This window comes from Carassius auratus, chromosome 7 (genome assembly GCF_003368295.1).
Source record: "Carassius auratus strain Wakin chromosome 7, ASM336829v1, whole genome shotgun sequence".
Lineage (NCBI taxonomy): Eukaryota > Metazoa > Chordata > Actinopteri > Cypriniformes > Cyprinidae > Carassius > Carassius auratus.
The window spans coordinates 28,819,197-28,841,448 of NC_039249.1; the positions used below are offsets into that span (position 1 = coordinate 28,819,197).

Sequence of the window (22,252 nt, forward strand, 5' to 3'; positions counted from 1 at the left end):
TACTGTTGTAAAAATATGTTATTTGTAGCTTTTTTCATCGCTGCACAAGTTAGCATTTCCGATGTACATTTTCGATTTTTTTTATAAAAACGCCCCAGATCTCAAGAAATTCTCATACCAAGCTTTACTATCGTAATCGCGGGTTTATTGTTCGGATATTTTGTGTGTACAGAGGTGTTTCAGTGTTGTTTTGGCCAGATAACTACCAGGAAGTGTGCAGGAAGCATGTGACACGATGGGGCGGTGTCCAGATATTACACTCTCAGATTGACATTTGGGAAGGCCCAATCGGAGTCTGAGTCACACACAGCACGAGCTGCCGGCACAGCAAACACATACACAGATCGCTGGGAGAGGCTGTTTATCATCTGATCGCGTAAATCCGTGGAAAATTAATAGAAATGACGATTCTGTCTGAAGAAATATGAAGTAAACATCAGTAAATATATCCATATATCTCCGCAGATATGCATCTTTGGTCTGTAAATCCTCATTGACGCTGTTCAGTGAGTCTATGTGAACACAAATAAACCGCTCTTGACGTGACTGAATATGACTGAGAGGTGAATTTCTATTCAAAATGTGGCATAATACGGATTTATTATTTTGCACTCCTGACATAAATCACTAAATATCTGTCACTGCAACAATGTTTTATCAAAATATTGGTCAAATATCGAAGCTAGAGTCTTTAAACTTTCAATTGATGCATAGTTTGTCCAGATGAAGTAAGACAGTGATGTTTAATGTGCTGTGAAAGTGAAACAATAATAAACTGGGGCCGTCAGCGATGTTTGCACGCAAAGGGGTTAATGAGTTGGTTCAGGGGACAAACTCTAAACCATTTTCTCCCCATGTGTAAGTAATTAAATGAATATCATAAATGTTCAAATAAGTGTATTACCGTATTTTCCGGACTATAAGTCGCACTTTTTTTCATAGTTTGACTGGTCTTGCGACTTATAGTCAGGTGCGACTTATTTATCAAAATTAATTTGACATGAACTGAGAGAAATGAACTAAGAGACATGAACCAAGAGAAAACATTACCGTCTCCAGCCGCGAGAGGGCGCTCTATGCTGCTCAGTTCTCCTGTAGTCTACACTGAAGACATAGAGCGCCCTCTTGCGGCTGGAGACGGTAATGTTTTAGCTTGGTTCTAAATAAATGCGACTTATAGTCCTATGCAGTATATATGTTTTTTTCCTCATCATGACGTATTTTTGGACTGATGCGACTTATACTCAGGTGCGACTTATAGTCCGAAAAATACGGTAATTACTTAAATGAACAACTACATGTCAACTAGAAAATTTTTTAGTTGGACAGCCAACTGGTGGTGTCAATTTTCCCGAAATTGAGATTTAGACACATAAATACGTTTCCATTGATGTATGGTTTGTTAGGATCGGACAATATTTGGTTGAGATACAACTATTTAAAAAATCAGGAATCCGAGGGTGCAAAAAATCTAAATACTGAGAAAACCGCCTGTACTTTTTGAATGAATTTGAATTCTTAAAATATCATGGTCCCATATTTTGGATTGAAGTTTTGATATAAAAGAGCATTTAACTTTCACTATAGAACACCCCCCCCCAATCCTCCTTTTCTAAATTTACAATTTACTGTTTTAAAATTATGATCTATGATGCATGATCTATTACTTATACAATTAAGCAACATTAAGTGCAAACATTACTCATTGTAATGGCCTTTAAGTCAATAGATTGTAATATAATTATTTTTAATGCTCACATATATTATATTTGATTACGTGTCCAGTGGTTATTTATCTGACTGAAGTTAAGGTTGCTAGTTTATCTCTGTCACATGCAGACAGTTTTCACCTCTCATAACCCAGACTCGAGACTGACTAAGAGTTTTAAACACTCATGCCTGTCCTTAATGATGCCTTCATTCAGTATCTAATGGATGAGGACAGAGCATCAGTCGTGTCCGATGATAATTCAGAAATGTTAAGGGCGCCAACTGCTGTTTTCATAACCTAATATTTTCAATAATAGCACACTGTCTTCCAAATGTGTTTCTCTACAAAATCACTTTCTACTTCTGTAATGTACCTCACAAGCTTCTGAAATCTTCATGATTCATATGCCTTCACTTTTGATTATTTCTATACTGGGTCATTTTCAAGGCAATCACAGCTGTTGGTTTGACTGTTGACCCAAATATGGATATTCTGTCATTTTTTTCTGGCAACATTCTAACATTCTCTCAAACAAATGGAAATAGAATTTTCTTTCAAAGTACAATAACCTTCCTTAGTTGACCTTTGTTAATGCATTAACTAGCAGATACACATTTTGGTTTTAAAAATTTATTAGTACATGATTAACATTGTAACCTTAACTATGAATAATTAATGCAGCCAATTAATTTTTTTGTTGTTGTTTTTTCATTCTTAGTTCATGTTAATGAAACTTTTTTTTCCCCTGAAATATTTAGTTCATCTAACATGTTTTTATGTTACTGCATTTTTTAATGTTCCTATAATGTTCCTATAATGTTTGCAAAATTGAATGCTCCCTTACATTTGCATACCCCCCCCCCCCAAAAAAAAATAAATAAATAAAAATAAAAACATTTTTGAAACATTTTTAAATTGACACTTTTTGAACCTTTAGAGAAGATTCTGAAATAAGATTATTAGAACTTAATTTTAAGCACTTTGTTGAGGCAGATTAATAAACCCACTTGTCCTTTGAGGGAAGCTGTATTTAATGTCTTTCACAGCTCAGGGAAAAGTAAGAGAAGTAGGATATTTGCTTTATTTTTCCCCTTTTTTTACCTTCGGGGTGAGACAGTGAGTCCCCTGCTGCCACATCAAGAGTGATTTATGAAGTAATCATCAGCATTGCCTAAAGTTCCTCATTATCTCTCTCTTTTTCGCTCTCTCAAATGTTGTGTGTATTATAAACAGCTCAAGGCTGAGCTTTTTCGGGTCTCTGGTGACCTGTTTAATGTGGCCAGTGCAGTCCCTCAGGGCTAACACAGGCATCTGCTGAGCTGAGGCCGTTTTTGCTTAAAACCACAAGCCATCAAACCCCCCCCCATGAATATTAGATTTCAAAAAAATATAATTCAAAAAACAAACAAAAAAACAGCATACTCTCAGTAGTCCTTTCACTGCTATTTTTGCCTGAACAATAAATGATATTATGGTGAATTTACAGCTCTTCTGTTTTCATGTTTTATCTTCCTGCGTTTCATTCATCATTCAGTGCTTTTAGTAAGATCATTTCACACCTTATTTAGTTTCCTTCTAAGTAAGAATTTAAATCAATTTGACTTTACACTCTGCATTTTGCTTTAAAAAGTACATTTGACATGGCCAAAGCTATTCAATAATGGCATCTCTCTTGTTTTACACCCAGACTCCGAACCACATTATATTGGACATCCAGCATCAGATTGGCATGGTATTTTTAATCCTTGAAGAGAAAGACTGTAGATTTGAGAGGCATGTATTTGCAAAAAGTGCATTTTGTCATCATACAGTGGATCTGAGAGCTTATAAACATGAACTAAAATCCACATATTTTGATTCCATGGGGTGTTTAAAAAAAGATTTTACCATATGGCACAATATAATGCCACTAACTTTGTGGTCTTTTTGCCTGTTTAAGGGCATCTTGCTTCCACTATTACATTCTATCAAGCCACAAAATGGAGATAAAGTTTCTCAGCCAAGATAAGAGTGTTCAATTACAGAATTTTAAGCAGGGTTACAGTGAGCTTTTCTTATCTGTGTCCTGTTAAAACCCCTCCGTCCTCTTGAATGGCCATTCTTTGATTCGTGGAACAAGATAAAGCACAGGCATTATGTCTTGGAAAAGACAGATATGCAGATTCTCGCTAGGTAAAGTCAGATTCAATACTTCAAACTTGCATAAAATGGGAGTGAAAATTAATTTAGAGAGGTCAGTGCTCAGTTACAATTCTCAGAATGAAGGGCAATGCAAAACACTGAGAGTCGGATTAAGTTAGAGCCGATTCATTTTTACCCAAACTAACACTTGCACAGTGATGTGATGCGAAGTTATCTCAGGTTTCTGTTGGCTCATTATTTTATTTTGGTTTATTTCCTGTCATTATGGTCAGAGCCATCCACTGCAGCTGTTTACTTTGAAGCCCAGTAGAGGTGAAAGGTCTTAAAGCAGATTCCCTCAGTAGTTTCACTTAAAGCTTTCTCTCTCTCTGAAAAAGGTCTTCTGTTGATGTGCAGTTGCAGAAATTCAGTCTCTGAAAGTGATCCTTCACACCAGATGAAGCTCAGCTCAAAGTAATAGCTGTCCTCAAAGCTTTTCAGTTACATACAGCATCTATTCCTGATGATCTGGTTTGTGTGAAGGATTCCTAGTCTTGAGGAAAAAGCAACTTCAACACATACAGCTCTTGATCATTTAGTTTAGTTCAGCAGTTTCGGGATACCAACTATCACCATTTTATGGACATTTTGCATTATTGATTTTAATTCAGCGTTTTTCTTACTTTCTGAAGAAATAACCTAATCATTGGTTTTGTGGACATTATGAATTATTCATGTACTACATGATTTTGTGTGCTCTGTTAAACAATCAATACTGTTCAGTTATTAAAATGAGTCTCTCGTGATCCTACTGCTCTTAGAATTTAATAAAGAATTCATTTTAAATTCCAGTTTGATCTGGAAATTGAATTACATTTAAGATGAAGCAACAAACAAGATCATTTATATATATATATATATATATATATATATATATATATATACAAGATCATTTATATATATAGCACTTCTAAAAATGCTTTAATTGTAATATATGGTATATATATACTGATAAAATACATAATAAACATAATAAACAAACAATACTTTTATTATTATTATTATTATTATTATTATTATTATTGAAGTCTTATATCCGTACAGAGTAGAGACATACATGTAATCAGTAAAAAAAAAAAAGAATTTATTTGATTTATTATTGAATTTCAGTTCCTCTTCCTGTGATTGCAATTCAAAATTTCAGAAGAACATTCTGCGCGCAGGAAACACTGCGACTTTTCCCAGTTGAATGGCTGTAGAAACCAATTTATATATACATTATTTAAATATTTAAAGGAAGAATGAGTTCTGACATCCCCAGTTCAATGCAAATTGGAGTTTCCACCACAATTGGTTTGATTTTAATGAGAATGCTCCATCACAGCAACAAAACCATAAGGATTGGATTATCAGCTTTTACTGCCACACACTCTGTCATAGGCATTTATGGGCCCTTGAGGAGTTCAATTGTGCTTACAGAGATCAAATTCACCGTATTACCACTTGATTTCAAGCCAAACTTGCTCTTTCCACAGCCTCAAAATGAATTTGAAGTATTCCTATCCTTCTGCACTTTACTATTCTTTCTTCCGTGCCTTTAGAGGATTGCACCCACTCTAAAATCTACCTGCCTGTCTCATTGAGAATGAATTGTGTCCTTGCAGCAAACTTTTTATGAGCAGCCCTTGTGCTTTACTTCCCTCCCCGTCCCACGTCTGCTGCTCCTCTTCTGCTTGCGGATTGATATTGAGCATTGAGCTCATGCTGAACTGTGCTTTCAGACAGATGTGTGAAACTCTGTACACAATGTGATTGTGTAATAGATGGTGAATGTAATAGGATCGTTTAAGGTATACATAAGTATTAAATATTCATTAAATGAAAACAATTGAAAATAATAACTGAAATATATACATTGCATTTCTGTGACACTTACAATTTTGCTTAGGAATCGTTTTGCTGGATCCTTTTTTTGAGATGTTTTTATACTTTAGAGTTTATCTTTGTCGTTGTTGTTTTTCAAATTCCCTTTTAATCCCTGTATCATATGTAAAGTATTTATTTAAAGACGTTTCACATTGTCCCTTTTATTTCACCCAAGCAGCAGCTTATACAAAGCTGTGTAATTTAGCTCAAGAAGATCAGTATGTGCTGTTTTCATTTTTGCATCTTTGCATCTTTGAAGAGCATTCAACATCCATGGAACCGTTCCATCACAGGAAGGTCATTTATAGTGGATAAAGGTTATAAAAAAACTCTTCAAGAAAAGAGAGAAAAGTGATCTTTAAAGAACTGTTCTTTGTGGAACCAGAAATGGTTCTTCTGTGCATCACTGTGAAAACCATCTTAAGAAACCTTTATTTTCAAGAGCATCTGTTTACATTATCTCTCTCTCTTTTTTTCCATTTCAAGAGATTTTGACCTTCATGTTGTTTATATCATCTATACTGAATAACATTTGTGTTATAATGGCTGATAGTGGATAATTAATAGAGAACAGTTTTTCAATGTTTGAACAATGACCCAAAACAGCAAATTTAACGAAGCTAGAAACATTCTCAGTGCATAATATAACTAATAATAATAATAATATTAGTGTTCCTGTGGCTCAAGTGGTAGAGTATTGCGTTATCAAGTGCAAGGTAGGGGGTTCGATTCTCCGGGAACACATGATAGGTACAAATTTATAGCCTGAATGCACTGTAAGTCGCTTTGGATGAAAGCGTCTGCTAAATGCATTAATTTAATTAAATTAAAGTTAATTATATTTCTGATTGTTTGCTTACACTTTATGGGCTCAACCCCTGATGTTGGGCAGTTCAATCCAAACTCTAGCTCATGAATTGTGAAGGCAGCCAGTTCTTAAATCCAAATATATATATATATATATATATTTTTTTTTTTTTTTGCATCTTCAGTTCCATAAAAAACATTAACATACATGGACTTTTTTTCCATTGCACATAGGTTCTATAGTGAAAAAAGTTCTTTAGATTATTAAAATACTCTTCTTGCTAAGAACTGATCACTGAAAAGTTATTTGTGGAACCCAAAAATGGTTTTTCAAATGCATTGCAAAAATAATACTTTTTTGAACTATTTTTCACTTGTGACCTTCATTATATTTGTACATTGCTTTGAAACTTAATTCATTTTAGCAATTTGAGTTTTTCTGAATTTTTTGTTGTCCTGGCATATTTTTCAATCCGTCAACTCTCAGGTGACCCAAATGCCCAACGGGATGTTGGCATAGGTTTGTGAATGTTTATTTCTGTCACTTTGAAGCTATACATTACAGTAAACATACATTAATTCTCTGTACTACTGCATCGATTACTACAGTATCCGTAATGCGATTTGTTCCCTTTTCATCATTTATGTCTTGTACCAGAAGAGTTGGAGTAGTCTGATCACTCAAAGCGCTCTCTAATGCTCAATCATCTGGCTAATTCCCAACATATCAACCACGGTTCCAGCACTTGAGGAAGCGAACACCATTATTGCAGAGGTTTATGAGGCACCGCAGCATTAAAAGCCTCATCTAATGGTCTTCCTTTCGCAACCAATCTGCACTGTACCGCTTCCATATACTCTCAAATCCACTTAAGCCCATTTGAGGGCAGCATTCATATTTATCATTTATCTTCATTGAAGTCACTTTGGCTAAGTGTTGGAGATTTATTGACTTCTATAAATGCATGTCACTTGCAAACTGCAAATTATTATTATGTTTCTGCCAAGTGAGACTGCGTTTTGAGGTTGGTGAGATTCTGCTGTTGATTTCAATATGCATTTCGCGACGATAAAGAGTTGGTGCATTGCTTCAATACATGCTTTTGTGTCTGCCAGTCAAAATGCAACCTTGAAGCATTCAGGTGTGGGTGAGAAAGTTTCATGTATATGTGCATTCACCTAGTATATGCCATAAAAGACAAGGATTTGAAAAAGAAAATGCTAGAAGGGACAGTATAAACAGTGCTGTACCAAGGCCTTCTTTGCAAATCTTCCAGAGAAAGCACTGAAACTGCAGCGTATTGACAGACATGTCTTGCATTATGAATTAGAAAATTACGATTTCTCTTGGCATATTTTTGTTCTGGCTTCTTGCCTAGGTGTTCAACCAAGATTCGAGTATGTCACATTGACTTCATGACTTTTAATTGATCACAGTTCACCGGGGGCCTTTACTAAATGATGACAAGGAAAGATTTAAATCTGATAGACCTGAAGAACGAAAGTCGGAAGTTAAATTCCTTGTCAAATATCAACATTATTAGCATTCTTATTGTATTTGTTGTCGCGGTAAAGACATTTCTGGATGTGGAAATTCTTATCGCATTTGTTCTGGGTCCCCAGAGCAGCTAGGAAGTGATGCAATCATCCGTATTTACTTGCAGATATGCAGAGGTACTTTTGCTCCAGAGCGAAGATCAATAAAAGTGTCAGCACATCAAGACATCTCATAAAATTTCCATGGCCAGCAGCCCGAGCCGAGGTTTGTTTCTTTGTGTCACTGGTGACAGTGCGGGATATTGCGATCATACTCTGGCTACTTTAGCTTTTGGCAGTCAGTTCAATCAAATCTAGTTTTCTGAAAATGTCATAAGGGTTACTCCTTCAGTATACCAATGGGCTCTCCTCCCTGCACAATTTGCCAAATGATGTTGACATTTATTGAAGCGCCTCAGGCAAAGCTAGGCTATCAGAAAGTCTGGCAGGGAAACATACTCTTGAGGCTTACAGGTTCGTAGGCTCTGTCAATTTTGAGATTTTTTCCTGAGGTTACAATGTAGGACACTTTAAAAACGTGTCCTTCAGGAACTCAGGTCACGAAAAAACATCTCACTGGCAATACATTTGAACTAAATTTTAATCAAACTTTTTAGACTTAACAAAACATGTTTTTGCTGTTTAAATAATAGTCTAATATAAGGTCATGATAACTTTTTTTTTTCCATTTATTTATCTGCTTTTTTGGCATCTCTGACATTTCTAGTATATGTTATACTCTTCTAATATACTCTCCTCTATGAAACGGTGCATTTTAAAAGCATTTATCCATTAGTGTATTCTGTGGAATGAATGTATAGGAGGAAATTATCTAATGTACAAAGATTATAAAGATTTGCATGGACCATAAGTTATTTGTTTATTTTTTATTAATTTTTTTAGCTTTGAATGAATGCAAAAATAAGTAGGTAAATAAATAAAATTTCAGCTAGTTGCTAAGAAACATCTAATTTTCATTTAGTTTAACTTGATGTAATAAAATGACAAAAAAAAAAAAAACACTTGACAAAAAAAAGTTGACAAAAACAATCAGTCTAATAAAAATAGAAAATACAACAAAATTACTTAAAGGGGGGGTGAAATGCTCGTTTTCACTCAATATCCTGTTAATCTTGAGTACCTATAGAGTAGTACTGCATCCTTCATAACTCCAAAAAGTCTTTATTTTTATTATATTTATAAGAGAAAGATAGTCTGTACCGATTTTTCCCGGAAAAACACGAGCGCCTAGAGGCGTGTGGGCGTTTTTTTTTTATTTTTTTTTAAGCTGTACATGTGGAAAGTGCAGTTTGATGACAACATCGCATGTTGTTTACTTGATGTGCTTACGCGCTGATAGCTAAGTTAACAACACAGAGATATTTGAAGCAGTTTTACTCACCGCATGTGGTTCCAACACACAATCATGACCCTTTTCCGTTGGGACTGCATTATCCTTAAGAAATAAACGATGTGCAATCCGAAATGCAGGGAACAAACAAAAACACTTGCACAACTCTGTTGATGCTCTGTAAAAATAAACTCCATCCACTGGTCCCTTAATGCTGTTTCTCTTTTGGTAATCTGTGCAGGGTTGTCTTGCCCTGGCAACTAAAAACACACTCCTTTTGTGACATTTCGCGACGCTCTCGCTCTGATCAGTGAAGTCTGTTGTGCTCTCAGTGCTCTGCTATACGGGAGCGCGCGCTCTTCCGGCAGAAGTGCCATACTCGAAAAAAACTTTCCGAAACTTGTGACAAACCGGAAGGAGTATTTTCGGGAAACAAAAATACTCCTTCAAACGTGCAACTTAATTTTTTAAACTTTGTCCATGTTTAGCATGGGAATCCAACTCTTTAACAGTGTAAAAAAACTCAGTATGCATGAAATAGCATTTCACCCCCCCTTTAAACTATAACTTAAATTGAAATGTAGATAAAAATAATTACTGGATTAATATTAATTAATATACTAAATGCTAAAATCACACGTTATTTGTATTTCTGTGTCTCAGTTCAATTTGATAAAGCCATTTTCATATTAAATTATTTTATATTATGTTATTATAAGATGCTGTTTAGTTTAACCAATGATGTGGATGTTGATAAAAACACACAATTAAGTAAAAATATTTCTAGTATGATTATATTTGCAACATTTCTGTTATTTGGGTATTAAATTTACTTCATGCCACAGTCAGATTCTTGATTCACTTCAAGATTATCGTAGGAAAATCCTCCTCTGGCTACTAGATGCTAGTTCTCTCATTCTCATGCGTGTCAGTCTCTATATATTTTTGCCTCTCCATCTGGATTTCCCGTTGTTTTGTGGATTATTCTCCCAGCAGGCCAGTGGCGATGCACGAGGCTCTCTGTCCAGGGCCTCATCTTTAATATTTCAGCAGCATGTTAAGTCAGGGAGTCCTGCTTCCTCTGATTTGGCTTGTGAGGGCCGGAGTGGAAACCAGGTCACACTACACTCAAAGGACGCTGAAGGACATGCAGGAGATGAGAACGCCATTCGCCTGTGCCTGTATCTGGAGACGCATCACAGACAGGAAATGTGAAAACTGCCTCTGCACTGCTATTGTGCTTGGCCTTTGTGACTGTGACTGATGCTTCTTATCATCAGCATCATTATCTGCGAAGTCTGAAATAATAAAATACAAATAAGTAGAAGAATGGTATTTTTAGACCTATTTGGACACACAAGCTTGAATGTGTGTTAATGTCATTGCATTAAAACAAAATGACCGAGTGGCATGTGCATGATACAAATGATGCTCAAGCTTTTCTCAAAACATTATTTTTGAATGGACTGAACACATTTCATGATGATTTTTCTTTTTTTTTTTTTTTTTTTTGTTCTCCTCAAGTTATCTCTTATAGCGGATTAACCAAATGGTTTATCACATCAACTACCAGCATGATCCATCAAAGATTCAATCACAGTAGGCTTTTGAGTATGCAAATACAGTGAATGGCACATAATAATAACTTTTAGACCCTCTGTTAGTCACACATCTGTCCACTGTATGAATCCACAGATTAAGCTCCAGCTTGGACTTTGAAGATGAAACTTCTTTACACACATCTGCATATAAATGTGTGCTTTTAATAATAAGTATTTTTAAAAATAATTGGCACTTGTTTTGATTGTCCATTGCAAGACATTCATATATCTTCAAATGTGTCAATTAAGTGTTTAATTACACTTTAGGTCCACTTTATTAGCCTGCAAAAGCAAAACACAGTAGCATACGTAATACAGTTGCTTGCATTTGTGGAAAAGTATACACTTTAGCATACTTAAAAAATAAAAAAATTAGTGATTTTAGGGGTTAAAAATAAGTTAATTGTATATACTTAAGATCGAATTTCGATCTTAAGTTGCATTTTGCGATTTTGTTGCACAAACAATTTACACTAGTATTGCAAATTGATCTTATTCTTTTCTGTAGACTGTAGACTACACAGTCTTAGTTTGTTTATGCAACTGGGAACAAGTGTCTTAAACCAAGGATTCACACACTAGTTAGGCTAACAACTAAAACATATACTTGAAGTGTGTGTGTGTGTGTATTGTTGGGAATAGGCTGACCACTGATTTGATGTCCAAAACTTGACGAGATACACGACTGTCCATTGTGATGTTGGCGTCTTTGCTCTTTCGCATCATGAGAGTCTTGTCACAGACACCAGCTCAATGTAAACACAGCGGCCCTCGGGCCCCTTACTGTATAAGGCTGTTGAATTCCAGTGAGTGGAGAATACATTACACCAAACATAAGATGAGCTGCGTGGGGAAGCCATTAAGGTGATGGATGAGTCGGGTCGCCTGTCTGCAGGGTCACCGCTGAGGGATCGCAGTTGCAGCTCGGGACGCAGCAGACAGTTTGGAAGAGCGCTTCCATGACGGTAATGAGAAATGAAGCTCAGAAAATATAATGGATGGTCATTCATGAGTACAGTCACTAACCACTAAATATATATGTATGTAACAGCAAAATATTTGCTTACCCTTCTAAAAATTAAGTACACTTTTAGCATAGTTTTAAAAAGAGTACTAATCATGAAGTAATATACTTAAGTGCAAACCTATTGTACTTTTTTTGGACACCTAATTAGATGTTAAGTGCAACTGAATGAAATGGACTATAGCTTAAAGTTATATTAAATAGCTGAACTTTAAATTGCTTTTATTAACCACTTATGTAGGACTTTAAATTCATTATATGTATATTATTGTTTTTACGAAGTGTACTGCCGAATTTACTCAAAAGTATTCATGCTAAACTAATATATAATTTAATTTAATTATTAAAACTTGAACTGTATGTTGTTTAAATATTTTAGTAATTGCACAATTTTAATTTTGAATAACATACTAGAGTTAGTAAAAGCAAGTACTTAAATGTGGTTTTGTATGCTGTATGTACTTCTTTACAGCACCACAGAATATTAAAACTAGTGATTTAAAATGTTCTTAAAAATATAACCGTTAATTTGACTATTACAAAAAACACACTTAAGTGTGTGCTCAAGTGTAACCTAGGATTGAAAGTGTACTCTAAGTACACTTAAGAGACCTTTTAATGAATTAGTATTGTATTATTTGCAAGTATACTGACTTAAATCAGTACTTAAATCTACTTTCAAATTTCAATTGCACTTAAAGTGAACACTCACAATAAAGTGCACTGTTTCACAAGTGTATTGAATATTATTAAGCGTATTATTTAAACTATAAACCTTTAAAGTAATCTGGTTGTGGGTGATTTTTAACATTTTGCCACTGAATTAGTCCAATCGCTCTAATGATATGCGTTTTGCATTGGAAGCATGGAAAAGGCAGATTTTGTTTTCTGACTGGCAAGTTTTCATATTCGTTTTGTATTTACAAGGCATACTGTTTACAAAAACAGATGCTACATGATACCTATTTCTGAAAATCGTTAGCACTTTATTTTACAGTACTGTTCCTTGTGGACATACTGCATACTTGTTTAAGTAATTATAATAACTATGTAATAACTATGTACTAATCCTGAACCTACCCCTAATCCTAACCATTAACCATATATTATGCAGTACTTAATTAGGTTAAGTACAAATAATAATAAAGTAAAATAATGTGTGACCATAAAATATGTCAAATATCAAATGTTTATTGCACCTTAATTATGGAAAGTAAAAATATTAGTGTTTAGTTATAGGTACTGGTGGCAGTGCTGGATTTTGGCTAGGATATGTCATGACATCAGTGCTTTTCGAGATATATTGAGTGAATGTCTGCTTCTGAGAGAAGGTGTGTGCGGCAGGATGAATTCAAAGAGGTGCGGAAGCTGGTTTTCACACACGCCGGTAACCAGCAAATACTCTTCATACCCACCGAGTCTATCACTGGAGCTGTGTGTGCAGCTTCTCAATAGCTGCCTGGGTTTGAATTGAATGCAGATTGATTGATTGGGGGGGGGTTGGGTTGCATGGCAGCTGCTAATTGGTAATGAGGAACATTTGCAGTTGCTCGCCGAGGTCTGGTCTGAATTAGACAGCTCCGCCCCAAACAGATACAGATACAGGCTAAAAATAACGCTCATGAACTGAGAAATGTTTGGTAACACTTTCTGTAAAGCCTGTACATGTCATGCATTTTAAATCTATTTCTAATACCCTACAAAACCACATTGCAATATCTTATATCTTGTAATGAATGATTGATTGTAAATGTTTTTTACATTTTACTGAAGTAAATGTGAATGGTGGTGGTTGACTGTGTAAAAATTTAGCCCTAATAACACTAAGGTGTTGCTGTGCGGCTGTTAAGGTGTACTGAATGGTTTTTAGTATGTTGCTTCAATCTCTATAATGGTTCCTAGTAGGGATGCACTGAAAAGAAAATCCTTGACCAAAGGCGAACAAAATGAAACACTGGGCTGAAGGCTGAATACTGAACATGTTTTTTACAGATTTTTCCCCCATGTACTGTATGCCTTTTTTGCAATTTTTTTTTTTTTTTTTTTTTTTGCAGCATTGCATTAATTAGATTGCCAAAATTATCTTTTTACTGTTTTGTCCTGACTTTCAAATAATAAATAAATAAATTGCAAAACAATAATTGTAAAATATTTACTTAACACTGAATTTTTTTTCATTTTTTTTTTACATTCTAGCAGACACACATACAAAGCACAATTTAGCTGTAAATTAAAGCTGCAGTCCGCAACTGTTTTGGGATAAAAATGACCCTAAATCAATATTTGAGCAAGTACATAACCAGCCAGTGTTCGAAACTATCTAAACTACTTAATATGAAATTGGAATGATACACACTATACTCATAGTCACGCAATGCTGATGTTGTTAAAATGAATAATTTGAGAATAAAGTATAACTAAAGGCAGCCTTGCTGAGCAGAAGAGACTTCTTTAAAACGATATTACAGATCCCAATTTGAACACTACAGGTGCTGGTCACAGAATTAGAATATAATCAAAAAGTTGTTTTATTTCAGTAATTCCATTCAAAAAGTGAAATTTGTATATTATATTCATTACACACAGAATGATATATTTCAAATGTTTATTTCTTTTAATTTTGATGATTATAACTGACAACTAAGGAAAATCCCAAATTCAGTATCTCAGAAAATTAGAATATAATTTAAGACCAATACAAAGAAAGGATTTTTAGAAATCTTGGCCAACTAAAAAGTATAAAAATATAAAGTATAATCAATACGTATCAATACTTAGTTGTGGCTCCTTTTGTCTGAATTACTGCATCAATGCAGCGTGGCATGGAGTCGATCAGTCTGTGGCACTGCTCAGGTGTTATGAGAGCCCAGGTTGCTCTGATAGTGGCCTTCAGCTCTTCTGCATTTTTGGGTCTGGCATATCACATCTTCCTCTTCACAATACCTCATAGACTTTCTATGGAGTTAAGGTCAGGCGAGTTTGCTGGCCAATTAAGAACAGGGATAGCATGGTCCTTAAACCAGGTACCTGTAGCTTTGGCACTGTGTGCAGTTGCCAAGTCCTGTTGGAAAATGAAATCTGCATCTCCATATAGTTGGTCAGAAGCAGAAAGCATAAAGTTCTCTAAAACTTCCTGATATATGGCTGTGTTGACCTTGGACCTCAGAAAACACAGTGGACCAACACCAGCAGATGACATGGCACCCCAAACCATCACTGACTGTGGAAACTTTACACTGGACCTCAAACAACGTGGATTGTGTGCCTCTCCTCTCTTCCTCCAGACTCTGAGACCCTGCAAAATTTACTTTCATCAGTGCACATAACTTTGGACCACTTAGCATCAGTCCAGTCCTTTTTGAAGCGAGGTGCGTCTGACGCTGTCTGTTGTTCAAGAGAGGTTTGACACAAGGAGTGCGACAGCTGAAACCCATGGCTTGCATACATCTGTGTGAAGTGGTTCGTGAAGCACTGACTTCAGCTGCAGTCCACTCTTTGTGAATCTCCCCCACATTATTGAATGGGTTTTGTTTCACAATCCTCTCCAGTGTGCGGTTATTCCTATTGCTTGTACACTTTTTTGCCACATCTTTTCCTTCCCTTTGCCATTCTATTAATGTGCTTAGACACAGAGCTCTGTGAACAGCCAGCCTCTAATGCAGTGACCTTTTGTGTCTTGCCCTCCTTGTGCAAGGTGTCAATGGTCTACTTTTGCACAACTGTCAAGTCAACAGTCTTCCACATGAATGTGTAGCCTACAGAACTAGACTGAGAGACCATTTAAAGGACTTTGAGTGTTTGAGGTGTTTTGAGTTAATTAGCTGATTACAGAGTTGCACCAGGTTTCTTCAATATTTAACCTTTTCACAATATTCTAATTTTCTGAGATGCTGAATTTGGGATTTTCCTTAGTTATCAGTTAAATCATCAAAATTAAAAGAAATAAACATTTGAAATATATCAGTCTGTGTGTAATGAAAAAAATATAATATACAAGTTTCACTTTTTGAATGGAATTAGTGAAATAAATCAACTTTTTGATTATATTCTAATTATATGACCAGCATCTGTATGTGTGAATGCTTCTTTTTGTTGACAACAGCATGCATATTTATAAATGATTCTCATTACAAATTTGGGAATATTTTTGTCGCACATATCACATTGTCACATGCCTTTAAAAAATTCACAAAAATGTTACTGAGCAACTGACGAGTAACCAGTTCAGCAGAGTTTTCTTCACGCTTTGGACTTTGAACCCTGGCGCCGCGAGCTCATGCAGTACTGTCAGAATGCATGTAATTCATGTGTGTATTAATAAAGCAGTTTATTTAATCGTTTGAGGTAGATACAGTACAGTAGAAAGTGAAAGAAAGTGACATGACATACGGTCAAGTATGGTGACCCATACTCAGAATTAATGCTCTGCTTTTACCCCATTCAAAGTGCACACACACAGCAGTGAACACACACACACCGTGAACACACACCATGAACACACACCCGGAGCAGTGGGCAGCTATTTATGCTGCGGCACCCGGGGAACAGTTGGGGGTTCAGTGCCTTGCTCAAGGGGCACCTAAGTCGTGGTATTGAAGGTGGAGAGAGCACTGTACATGCATTCCCCCCAACTACGATTCCTGCCGGCCCGAGACTCAAACTCACAACCTTTGGATTGCGAGTCCGACTCTCTAACCATTAGGCCACGACTTCCCTAGTAACCTAACCACCAGCACAGTCATTGTTGACATTAGTCATTGTTCGTTACATATTATTCGGCCTTTTCACTTATTCTGAATAATTTTGGTTGCCAAACATTCGCCGCTTCCATGGTTCCTAGTTATAACTTTGATAACTCTTACAGTATGAATTTGATCAGATTATTTAGCATGTTAGGTGGAAATCATAACTTTAACCATTTATTAAGATCAGTTTCCATGCCCCCTCAAACAAGTTGACAATTTGAGGCATTAGCCATGCCAATAACGCAAACAGCGCAATACAATTTCAAAGTTTAAATCTTAGGTTTAAGATTTTGCTCAAATTTATGACCTTAAGGATGAGCAATAGTAATGTTGATGCTTGTCTTGGCTGCTTTTAACTTGCCTTTTACAGTATAATTATTAGAACATGATAAAGCATGTGAAATTTTCTATTGAGAATATTTAAATGTTTTATTTTTGATTATATTTTTTTCATTAATATATATTGCTTTCATTTAAAACACAAAATGACACTGCTTCTTATGTGAAACATTATATTAACAGGGTTCATATAGACATTCATATTATTTTTGGTAGTTATATATGAAGAGATCTTGGAAATCACAAATCTCTTTCTGAAAAATAATTGCTCTTTGAATTAATTGAATTGAAAGTGAATTTATTGTGTACTTTAAATCTTAAAAGCTTTAAAAAAAACAGCTGTATTTGCAGATCATTTAAATGTAATGCTAAAAGTATCACTTAAATGTACTTGAGTGCACTTTTATGACTGTTTCTCAACACACTTAAGTACACTTTTAAAAATCACATTTTATATTAATGTCAAATTAAATTAATTATATTTCATTAATCTTTTGTTGCACTTTAAAGAAGATGACGTTGACTTGACTATCAAGTACTTGATTATCATTGACTATATATTATATATTTCAGTATTATATATTGTATTATAAATGTAACGAATTGAAACTTTATCATTTTAAAATTTAACTACAAATATATTTACGTACATGACATTCAAGTTTTAATTTTAATTTAATATAAATATTTGACAGTACACTTTAACCATATTTCAAAGACAATAGAAGTAATTGCCTGAATTGCATATGAAGATATATTGAGTCTTACTTATGTTAAAAACCACTTTAAAGTTTAGCTAATTGCATGTAATATGAATTAAAACTATAACACATTTGATGTATTTTAGTTGCAACTTACATGCAATTAAGTGTTAAAAACCACATTCAGTTCGCACTTAAGCAGTGTTGGGAAGGTTACTTTGGAAATGTAATAGGTTACAGATTACAAGTTACCCTGTTTAAAATGTAATAGTAGTGTAACTTTTTTAATTACTTTAAAAAAGTAATGTAACTAATTACTTTTGAGTACTTTTTGATTACTTTTATAAATTTCTAATGAATGTTTATTTGCAACTGTTAATCATCTTCAACCATTTACACCATGAAGGTTTAACCTTAAAGTAGTGCTCAACACTGTCAGACTTTCACCATCCTTCATCACTTGAATTAAGATGATCCCATTTGAACACATCCACCACACAATCAGACTTTAGTACTGCCTTTTAGTTTAATGAGATTGATCTGAAGTTCGATGCAGATTTAAAATCAAAAGAAATAGTTTATAGATACTGTTTTTGAAACCAAATCTTTGCATAACTACAGGCATCTAACTGCATCTAACAATGGTTTGGGGAAAAATAGTTAATAAAAAAAATAAAAGCATATACATCAACTTAAATACGGTTATCTAATAAGCATGTGTCCTATTTTGTGTACTAAACTCCTGAAACATTGGTGTCTTTTTGAAACACTGCTGTCTCTTTGTATATGATATGATGATAGTTTCTCAAAATAAAAATAAAAAAATAGGCTGGGAAATCTCACACTCATACACCCACAACCCATTCTGAAACATGGACAACCCTATTTTTTTTTTTTTATGGACCTGACATGAAAAATTTGAATCCTTAGGTTGGGGGACTTGCAACATAATTAAGAGTTCTCTCCTGAACTGCACCTTCACTTCCATTATCCATAATACTGAAGATTTTTATTTGACTTTTACCATGTTGTAGGTGCATTTTTGTTTTGTTTTTTGGCAAATGAATTACCACTTGTATTTATTTTTACAACAAATTCCATGTTAAACCACGGTTAGTACAATACCATAGGCTACATTAATTTTCCTAAGGAAATATGTTGATTTGTCTGCTATATTACTACTGTAACATTACAATAGATAATAATGACGTCGTTTATACAGTATTTTGAGTGAGTGTGAGCAATGTGCTGCTGCTGCTACTTGACTAATTAAACAAAGACAAAACTACATTAGCATATTTACAGATGAAACTGACCTGCACCTGAAACCCTGAACAGAAGTGTCGCTTCTCTGCTCCAGCTGTGCGCTACACAGTTCACTCTGGTCTCTCTCTCTCGCATTGATTACTCCGGAGTCTGATCCAAACCGTTCAGCGGAGGCGCAGAGAGCGCGCGAGACCAACATTGCCAGTCACAACTAACCGATTCATGATTTATTAGAGATTTAATTATCGAATGGCGGATTCGGAAATAATCGCTTTAGTATATTCGGCCTGCAATTATACAATAACAATATCAAAGTAGAGGGCCAAATTGTCTGCCAGGCCACCGGGAATAGTCCCGGTTCTCCCAAAGTCCTGTCATCGCCTGATTTCCACAGAAACGCAGAACGTGCAGGATTCATATTCAGTCTTTTTGCGGCTTAATATTCACAGACACCAGTCCATATCGCGTTTTTATTCAAGTGTACTGACCTACTTTTGATTCATTCATCCAAAATGTGGCATATTTCGTCCGCGTTATAGGCTGAATTCCATTTTTATGACTGAATTCTACGGATTATGGGACACATGTCTTAGTGCAATTTGGGAAAGAAATAAGCTGTATGTGGATGTGTGTAAATATTCAAATGTAATCCTCTTTGTAATCATTACAATTTTCATAAGTAACTGTAATTTAATTACTCATTTTTTCTTAGTAACTGTAACTGATTACTGTTACATTTATTTTGTAATTAAATTACGTAACGCCGTTACATGTAACTAGTTACTTCCCAACACTGTACTTAAGTATATTCTTTCATTTCCATAATAAGAGTTCTTTAAGTATGTTAAAGTGTACTTCTTTTTATGCCATGTCCAGTACACACAAATCTAATGAAGCTGCTTCATTGCTCTGACCTTTCAAAGCACCTAGTAATGCTTGATAGTAAAATGCCACATGTCTCCTTAGATTTGGAACATGAAATTTATTTCAGTTCATGAATAATTGCGGTGCTACTCATAAGGTCATATCAAGCGTGTAGTGTTGGAGCAGCTGTATGACTGTGCAGTGTGGTGACAGTATATACACACACACACACACACACACTGTAGCTTAATCTGTATGGAAAATCTGTTCTCTTCACATTCACCCACATTTTTCTCTCTTGTCACAACAACCCAGAGCTCCTTTCAGAAAAAAACACGCCTCTTTGCGGAAACAGCATTCCTGTTTGAGAGCACCGGGGACAGTGAGGGGTCTAAATCTTCTGTGAGAATGTCACTTGTGGAAAAAGCTCTTGGTTTGGAGTGCTCTTCCTGAAATAGGCCTGTTTGAAGCAGCAATGACCAATGTGAATCTGCTTTCATTTCATATACAATACAAGCTGTTTCATCTGTCATCTGAATGGCCCGTCTCTACCTAGAGCTGCTATAATGACCCGCAGATTCTGCTCGAATGTTAATGAAAGTCTTTTACACATTAAAAGATCCTCACATGGTGATGGACATTTTTTCTTCCACAGTAACTGCTCAGGGATCCGAAATTGAGGCTTTGATGGATGGATAGTGGAGAGTGTTTGAGGTCTGGTGTTGAATAATAATTAAAGTGGATGTAATTATGATTTTTGATGCTGATTTGTTATAAACAACTTCAAACATCAACCAATTTTATCCCAAAATCAAAAGAAAGTAATGTGAATTTAATTTAATTTAACAGGAAGCATAGTTACAGTTTAATATTTATTTTTTTGTTATTTAATTATATATATGAAATGATGTTATTATGTTATGACTTAGACATTTTTACATATATTAACAATATAATTATTTCTTTTAATAGTAATTGGCGGCCCACCTGCAATACCACTGCCGCGGCCCACAGGTTGAAAACCACTGTTTAGATAATGAAAAACAAGAATAGTTTAATTTAGTATTTAGTTTAAGTTAACAATAATAGCTTTGTTTTGGGTGTAACATTTCAGATTTTGTTTTTTGTGTAAACGTTCTTCTTTCTCATTCTCACTACAGATCGTCCGTGTTTTAAATCATAAAGTATATATATCACTATAATATTCGTTGCACTGCCTTGAATGTTTGCTGCGACTATAGCAACCTTCATTTTTACTTTGATTTGGGGGTAAAATATGACCTAGACCTGTTTTTGTGGACAAGTCCCATTCTTTGTGAGTGACAGTGAGTCATCAAGTCTGACCTTATGAGCTCCACGTTTATTTCCAGCATCTGAACACCTGATGTTCTGAAATGTCAAGGTGTGTTGCTTGACCTTTAACCTCACGCTCTCTCTCTAGCCCCTTTCACACTGCCATTCCGGCAAATACACGGGTAAAGTGTTCCGGCAATTGTTCCCGGGTCGCTAGATTTAGCACTTTCACACTGCCAGTGATTACCCGGTATATGTGCGTGCTTTCACACACAACCCTTGAAGATCCCGTAACGACACGTGACATCAGCGCGTGACGTGTAATGTACGAGTCGACAATGCTAGGCACGTTATACTTTCACTGAAGCAAGCAAACGATCTCAGCGTCAGCGCGGAAAGTGAGGAACTAACTGATCTCTGCTTGATTACAGTTTGCACATATATGTTTTCGTCGCGAATGTTGATCTTCCTTCAAAACAGCCGGTAAAAGAGTCGCGCGATAACGCGCGTCATCACTTCGACACAGCATTAGATCTGGCTTTTGTTCACACAGCGCTCGTCCCGGGTTGAACCCGGCAATGTTACTAGGTCCCCGACCCGGGTTCAATGCGGGAATCAATCCCGGGAACGTGGTTGCTTTCACACAGAAGGCGACCAGGCAATGTTCCAGCAATATGCCGGGTCCGACGTGCAGTGTGAAAGGGGCTTCTGTCTTTTGCTTTCAGTCGTTGCTTTTCACACCTCAGTCCCTCTGTCTTTGTCTTTCAGTCTGGATCTTTTTTCACTCTTTCTCGCACCTTCACCTTTATCTTCATTCTCCACATCTCTGTCCTATTCATTCAAGAGCAAGCTGTATCCATAGTCTCTCTTATCTTTAACCTCTCTGCCCTTTTTCTTTCTCCACTTATTTTATTTATCTTTCGCTCTCAATGAATCAGGTGGCTCTCAGAGCGCCTCGGGAGTGTTG

General features: G+C 35.6%; 1 protein-coding gene across 3 annotated transcripts in view; it reads left to right on the forward strand.

Moving 5' to 3' along the window:
* The window catches only part of kcnip4a (potassium voltage-gated channel interacting protein 4a), a 167,284-nt gene that overhangs the window by 42,277 nt on the left and 102,755 nt on the right, over positions 1-22,252 (forward strand). The gene's annotated exons all lie outside the window — the stretch shown is intronic.